We start from the raw sequence: 8,395 nt of genomic DNA on the forward strand, positions 1-8,395 counted from the left end.
GAGGCGTGTGCGCATGCGCAGTGGGAGGGCCGCGGAAACAGCTGGAACGCGCAGTCTAATAATAATAATAATAATAATCATAATAATAATAATAATAATAACACTCCGCACAAACAATTAATATTAATTATATAATGCATGTAAAATATTATTAATATTATTATACAATATATATATATATATATATATATATATATATATATATATATATATATATAATATATATATATATATATATATATATATAAACCTTATGCAAAAGTAAATAATTAAATAATTAAATAAATAAATAAATGTAAAATATATAATATAATTTATCCTTTTATTGTGATGTAGGAATGTGTGTATGAACTGAGTAAAAATATAATTATAAAAAATATATATTAGGCAAAAGTAAATAAACATAAACTAATAAATAAATAAATAAATACAAGTAAATTATTCAGCAATTAAATATGCAATAATATGATTTAGATTAATATACAGTTGTATGTTGTTTGTTTGTTTGTTTGTTTGTCAATTTTATGTTTGAATTGTAATCATTAATATTTTTTGTTTTTTCTAAGAGTGTGTATTAGTAAGTGTGAAATATAAACTAATTAACCGCTCGTTATTTCCTTGTTAATATCTAAAACCTGCCAGGAATTTAACATTTATCTCGTTGGTAAAAGAACCAACCCAAGAACCCTTAATGGTTCCAAATGTTCTAAGGGTGAACACTGATGTTCCAAGATCAAGATCTGACTAGAGTGATGAAATCTAAGAAAGTTCTCAATGTCTTGGACCCTGATTCCAGTTCATTCCAAAATGTTCCTCAAAGGTTAGAGTTAAGGGTTCTTAACTCCTCAGAAGGGGTTCTACAAGGGGATCCATGTGATAGGCTGGGTTCTCCATTCTCCACTCCATTTAAGGATTTCTCCAAAGGGAGAAAGGGTTCTTTAAGGGTTCTTAGCCTCCTTAAAGGGTTCTTCTTCTGCTTCTGTAGGGTTCTACGTAGAGAGACTACCCCTCAAGGGTTCTAAATGTTCTAATGGTGTAGATTGATTTGCCAGTTTCTTAGGACTACACTGATAAACACTGTCTAAGAACGTTCTCAATATCTTGGATCCTGATTCCACGTGAACTGAAGATCTGAGCTAGAATGCATCATATTCCTGTTAGAAAAAAAAGGTTCCTCAAAGGTTCTTCTGATAGTCAAACAGAGCCTTGTTAGGAGATTCTTCTTGGATCCCTATCTGATAGATAGGGTTCTACAGTGGAACTTCTCCAGAGTGAGAACGGGTTCTTTAAGTTTTTGTTTTGACAATTAATGGTTCTTAGTCTCCTAAAATTGCCTGCTCATAGGGAAGCACTGTTCTAGGGTTCTACATAGAGAGATAACTAAAGAAGAACCCTTAAGAGTTCTAATGGTTCTAATGGTGTATACTGATTTGTCATGTATTAGGACTAGATTAATGGATGTCCTCTAAGAAAGTTCTCAGCCTCTTCCAGGAGAACTCAAGATGTGAGATGGAGCGCACCATATTCTTAGAATAAAGGGTTCCTCAAAGGCTCTTTTGATAGTCAAGGGTTCTTAGCCTTGTTAGAGGGTTCTACGTGCATCCCTGTCTGATAGGTAGGGTTCTACATTGAAATGTTAGGGAGTTCTCTACAAGGTTTGTTGGATCATTAAGGGTTCTTACCCTCCTAAAACTTCTGCTTTCTGGTAGTGAAACACTCTATTTTAGGGTTCTTCATCGAGGGACAACTGAAGAACCCTTAAGGGCTCTAAATTTACTTAGAATGTACATAGTTCTGCTAATTTATTAGGACAAGATTGATAAATTTTCTCAAAAATACAGGTCATCTTGGACTCTGATTCTCGGTTCCTCAAAGGATTTTTTTATTGTTAAGGGTTCTTGTCTTCCTTAAAGGGTTCTAGTTGGATTTCTCTATGATAGGGGAGGTTCTATATAGATAATTTTAAGATTTCTCCAGAGAAAAACCTGAAGAACCCTTTAGGGTTCCAGATTTAACCGAGTGATTCACTGTTTAATGCACTGTTTTGGCCATCGTGTTGTGAATTGCTATAGATTAGTGGTCGAGTGATGCAGCCTCTGAGGTAGAGATTACCCACAATGCACTCTGATGTCAGTAGGGAATAGTGTGTAATAGTAATGACACCATGTCTGATGACCTTGATAGATGACAGAGAGATGTTTAAATACTATTTAATTATGAGTCAGTGGTTTTTGCATTTTGTTTATCAGTTTTTTTGTCTTTTTTTTTTTTTACCCAAAGTATGATGTGCTCTCTGTATCGGCTCTTAAAACAAAATGTCAAACTCAGCTTGGAAATTGTTCCTGACTTTTCAAAAAGCTCAAAGAATGAAAAGCAAAACCGCTTTTAAAAACAGAGCCGTTCCCAAAATCTCCAAAGCGCCGTGGAACTTCGCTCCAAACACCTCCAGCTCTGTTCACGTGTCATTTTATACATCGTTGTACGTTTGTGGCGAGTTGGGGTTCCGCTTCGCAGGGGTCTGACTGCTCCGACAACACACATACGCAAAATCCATCAGTGACCTGCGCCAAATGAATTAATCTCCTGCCTCAGAGCTGCAGCCTCCTAATGAAGCCCTGAACAGCACCGAACAAAGGCGGCCTTGTTTGGAGAAATCGTTCAGCGCTTGGCAGGAAGCCACCGAGCCGCTCAACGACGGAGAGCCGAGCCAGAGATGTGTCAGTGCGCTCGGGCTCCATATAATACCGTATTATATCAGGCATGCAAGCGCTGCTCTGCTATCGGTCTCCACGCGGCCCTGTGTCGACACGCCGGCCCTTCAGGAGGAAAATAAAATCAGTAACAGGGCGTGAGCATTCCACTTTGTTCTTTCTCCTCTAAGTGGATTACAGGGCTGTGGTGATATATCTGTATGACGATATACGCTGGATAAAGAAATCTCATCTCAAGTATCTTGAGAAATGACACTTCATCAAAGAGAAGAGGTCCGTTTGCACGTGAGAGGGAGGATAAAAGTTCAGTATTTCCTGAGTCGACGTCTCTATAGCTATAACTCTTCAGTAAATTTTAAATCTAAATATATTTGAGTAATAAAATAAATCAGAGTGTGTATGTAAGATAGATCAGTATTGTTTAATCATAATAATCACACTGTACATAAGTTGCCAGGTTACTAGATGTTGCAACAGTTATAATATTTATCTCACAGCGCTTGTACAGTCACTCCATACGCTCTATATAAATGGATTAAAGAAAGCGTTCATATGGTGAAGTTTTCTGTAAGGAGAGGTTTATTTAACATTTCTGGAAGGAGTCTCCAGTGTCAGCGCTTTGTAACAGTCAGAGGTAAAGCTGTAACTTTAGGTTTTTCGACATCTTCAGGACAGAGGAGTTTTCGCTTCTTTGCGGTTTCTCTGTAACACGACAAGCTGCGTTTTTTTGTCTTATTAACTTCAAGAGAGAGAGACAAAAGAGAAACCGGTGAAGGAACGAGTGATTATAGCTGCTATAACGTAAGTGAGAACAGGAACTAACTTGTTTCACTGACATTAAATGTAACTATAACAGATAAAAAGTACGACGTGTCGTTGTTGTTCATAACAACGTAATCCTAAATGTAAAACAGAGAATAAAAAGAAACAGGGAGGAGTTTTCTCCTGTGAAATTCGTTATAAAAGCAGCTCATGTTTTTTTTTTTTTTTTTAAATTTCACGATGTCTACAAAGTGGCACTGTTCCAAACCCAGCTCCATCCTGGCAGCTAGAATTGACTAAAAGCCGATTTGAAAGTGTTTAGCGCGAGCGTCGGAGTGCTGCGATTGACCGGTGGTCTATTAAGGAGATGGCGAGTTGGACGCATCTGATTTAGTATCAAAACTGCTGTCATGGCTATCGACTGCTCGCTGCTGCTCCTGCCAAGAGTCTCGTTTAAAGAGCACTTATCCCGCTGCGTCTCCCTCCTCCCAGGCTTTATGGAGGGGTTATTAGATCAAATCAGGATTTTCCAATGGATCTCATATCCAGAGCAGCCGCATCGGTAATGAAATTAGGTCCTCTAATGATGATCGCCACTTAAGGAGCGTTTCTCTCTGAGGAGCCGCCTGATGAATGGAACCAGATTGAGATTTCTTTTCACGTTCTTTTCATGTAGAAGGAAAGATAAATAAATAAGACACAAAACTCAGAGTATGACTTAGCCTAGAAATTAAAATATATTAAATAATGTCAGTCGAGAATAAAAATCAGCTTTTATGTAGTTTTATATTCGCTTCTACTTTTCTGGGAAGGAGTCATGGATGTTATGCTTTCAGACCCAGACTTTATTTTTAAATCAAATTTCTCAGACCACTAACCATTGAAAAATATATCTGATTTGGACATCTGATTACTTCTGTGAAAAAGCCAGAAACAATCAGACACAAAGTGTGTAGTCTTTTTATTTGGGATGTGCTACAGATTACATATTAAGCACTGTATTTTTACACTAATTCACTATCTAGTATCACTAAACATCAGCGGTGCATTGTAAGTCATAAACTCTGTAATAGCTGAAAATACCACAAGAATGGACCCTTTATGCTGAATACAGCACTGGATACACTCGCCTTCCACTTTATTAGGAACACCTGTACCCCTGCTCGTTTGCACAATAATCCAAATCAGCCAATCACGTGGCAGCAGCACAATTGCATCAAATCATGCAGAAACATCAGACATGAGAATGAGGAAGAAACCTCAGTGATCTCAGTTGGTGTCAGATGGACTGGTTTGAGCATTTTTCAGAAACTGCTGGGATTTTCACACACAACACTCTGTAGATTACACAAAGTTCCATGGCTTGTTGATGAGAAAGGTCAGAGGAGAACAGATTTCATGGTTCCAGCTGACAGGAAGGCTACGGAAACTCAAATAACCGCTCTTTACCACCGTGGTGAGCAGAAAAGCATCTCAGAATGCACAGGATGTTGAGCAGATGGACTACAGCAGCAGATGAGCATCTTTCAAGCTGAATACAGTCTGGATTCGTGCTGCATTCGATGTTGCTGTCGTGAATGCAGCGTAAATACGAGAACTATATGATGAAGGATTCAAAAGTGAACGAGTTGAACATGATGTTTAGGCTGCGAACAGTTCGATATGTACGTGGTATAAAATTAATATTTTATTTTACATCAATACCGTAATATATGCTATAAAGCATCTTAGAGAATTGTGAGAGGACTGATATATCAGAGTGTTTATGTCGTGTCAAAATTACAGTAATAACAAGCTTTTGATTTATTAAAATCATGTCTTTTTATGAATAAACATCTATGCAGAAAAGACACATATTAAAAGTAATATGAAATGTAATATATGTGGTATAGTGTAGTGTAATATAGTTTAGTGTAGTGTATTATATCTTTATATCAATACAATAGTAAAAGGTGTTATGATGTTGTTTTTCCACAGAAATGGCTCATTTTCACATGGAGGCGATGAACAGGTCTCATCCCAGAGCCGCCATTTTGTAAGATCTGTATTTACTTAAGACACGAGACGAATGACTGCAAGCTTCTGATTTTTTAAAATTTGTTATTCAGTGCTGATGTAGTGACGCTGAACAGATCACCTCGAAACTGAAGCTGCATTTTGCAATATTTTTAAAAATTCCCTTTAATCTATTTGCACCTAAAGGTCTTGTTAAGTACAGAACAGTGTGATGTAAACAGAAACATCATTAACACACCTGAAAAGGTCATCACCTTTTCACTTTGATTCCATTCGCACCATCGTGATTGGTGGATTTCTATCAAAAAGCTTTTGGTACTTTGGAAGCAGCCAATCAGGACTCAGGAAGGTCAGTGATGTAACTGTAGAGACGCAGGACACCACCAGGTGTCTCTAGCCTCCAAGCAGAACCACAAATTACACACAAGCGTCCGAAACACACTCGCCTGCCTTGGGGTTAATTTAGGACTCAATTTGAGAAAAACTTTCTAACCTGTGGGGAAAAAAAAAAAAAGTAAGAAATTTTTTCTGCTCGTAAAGAATCGTGAGTTAGTCTCGTTCAAAATATTCACATCTCACGCTTACGCAACTACACTTTCTTAAACGCAAGAAATTCATCCTTGTAACAATTCATTCACTTGTTTGTTTGTTCATTCATTCATTCATTTATTAAAAAACTGATGCAATATAATTTTGGCATTTCTCTTAATTTTAATTGTTTTTTACCTTTGCAAATTAATTTAAAAAAAAATTTGGTATTTTTATTTAAAAAAACCCCAAGATCAATAAAATTATAGTTTATTGCACAATTTACTGCGGCTTTGTAAATGAATCAAAAGTTACAATACGGGATTTTCATGCTAAAAATATCTTTAATAAACTTATTTATTTATTTATTCATTCATTTTTTAATTTTTTTATTCAAAATAATAATATAAAGAATTAGAAAAAAAAGAATAATAATATAAAAATTGAAGAACAAAATCATAATATAAAAATTGCCAAAGTTTTTGCCTTTAAAATTAATAAAAAAATCTGGTATGTTTTATTTTTTAAAAAAGCATGAATAATAAACATCGTATTTATTTATTTGTTTGTTTGTTTAATTGATCAACTGTTTAAAAAATGACTTGAAATTGACTGTGAGTTTTAAATTTAATTAAAAGGTATGATCTGGTAAAAATGACTGAAACTTAAAATGATTTAAAACATGCAGTTTTTACCTTTTGAAACAAATTAAAAACTTGTATTATATGATTTAAAAAAAATCTGTGCTTGTTTATCAAAAGGAAAAAATGTAATAATTATAATTACATCTTTTGCTCATTGCTGTCCTGAGGCAAGAAAATTGCAGCTAATTAGGGAAAAAAAAAACAAAAACTAAATCCCAAATCTGTTGGATTAACTCTGGAAAGAGTTAAGATTTTTGCAGGATGCATTATATATATATTTTTTAAATATTTTACAATATGTGCCATGTTTTTTTTTTAATTCCTAACCATGAAAACAACGTACTCTTCTACTTTTCTCAGCCTAATTAACGAGAAGCCGTGTGTTATTTAGGGATGTCTCGTCGCTGCTCTCTGAGCTCGCAGTACAAGGTGACAGCAGGTTTTTGCTTATGTTGCCTCCACTGTGATGTGGTTTCAGGTTAAACGTTACGTTTTTAGACGAGACGTGAAACAGCGCTACGTTAATGATGACTTCTGAACGTGTGAACGTCCGAACACGCTGAAAAACCCGCCCTGGATTTCATTTCTCTGTTTATAGGAGTGTTTTCTTTTCCTGCAGGACCACCGTGAAAGCTCAGGACATTGTAGTATTCCAGTCATCTGAGGCCCTCTCTCTCTCACACACACACACACACACACACACACACACACACACTGAGACAGACAGACAGACAGAGACAGAGGGATTCCTTCTGGCGGAGGTGCTGACATGACATCTGCTGCGGGTTTTCGGCCGATGGAATGTGATCCTCTCCCACAGACGGCTCGCGTCCAGACTCCGGCGTCAGAGCGCTCGCCGTGCACGGAAAAGTCACGCTTTTTGTTACGCTGTTTTAGCTAAAGCAACGTAACACATCTCAAAGAAGGTCAACGTAACACTGGGGTCACACACACACACACACACACACCTCACTTACAACACCACACTTGGGTCACATAAATCTCTCGGAGCTGAAGTTTTTCCTCGGGAAAAGCACACGGCGTCGTTCCAGCACAACGCTTTCATACAGTGTGTAAGGAATAAAACACTCTGTGTGTTGTGCTGCTTTAGGAAAATAATCAGCGGCGCTGCAGTGTGCTGAAGCGGAGGTACGGATACCTGCCGACAGTTGATTATTTTCCTGTAACAACACACGCAATTTGCTATCGATTACGATTTTTTCTTCACTGATTAAACAACGACATGTTCCACTTTTTATCCATTTATAGTTAATGAAAGAATAAACAGTCGTTCCCTCTTTTTTTTCTCTCTTGAAGTTAATAAGAAAAACAAACACAGCTTGTCATCATTTATTAAAGAGAAACTGCAGAGCGTAAACTCCTCTCTCCTGAAGATGTCAGAAAACGTAAAGTTGCAGCTTTACCTCTGACGCTGGAGACTCCTTCCATAAATGTCAAATAAACACCTCTCTCCTTCTGCGTCCCTGTGAATGAGCTGTTGCTATAGAAACGATAACGTATTAGAACCAGTGCATTCATATAAACCTGCACTACTGTCAGAGCTGCTGTTACAGAAAATTAATCAACACCTTCTGACCAATCAGAATGCAGAACTCAGCAGCGCTGTGGTACAAGAGGAATAAAACAAATAACCACTTCAGGAAGACAGCAGTGACTCCGCTTCATTACACCACTCTGTCACACTGATTACTTTACTATAACAGCACCACACAC

Source organism: Pangasianodon hypophthalmus, chromosome 7 (genome assembly GCF_027358585.1).
Source record: "Pangasianodon hypophthalmus isolate fPanHyp1 chromosome 7, fPanHyp1.pri, whole genome shotgun sequence".
Taxonomy (NCBI): domain Eukaryota; kingdom Metazoa; phylum Chordata; class Actinopteri; order Siluriformes; family Pangasiidae; genus Pangasianodon; species Pangasianodon hypophthalmus.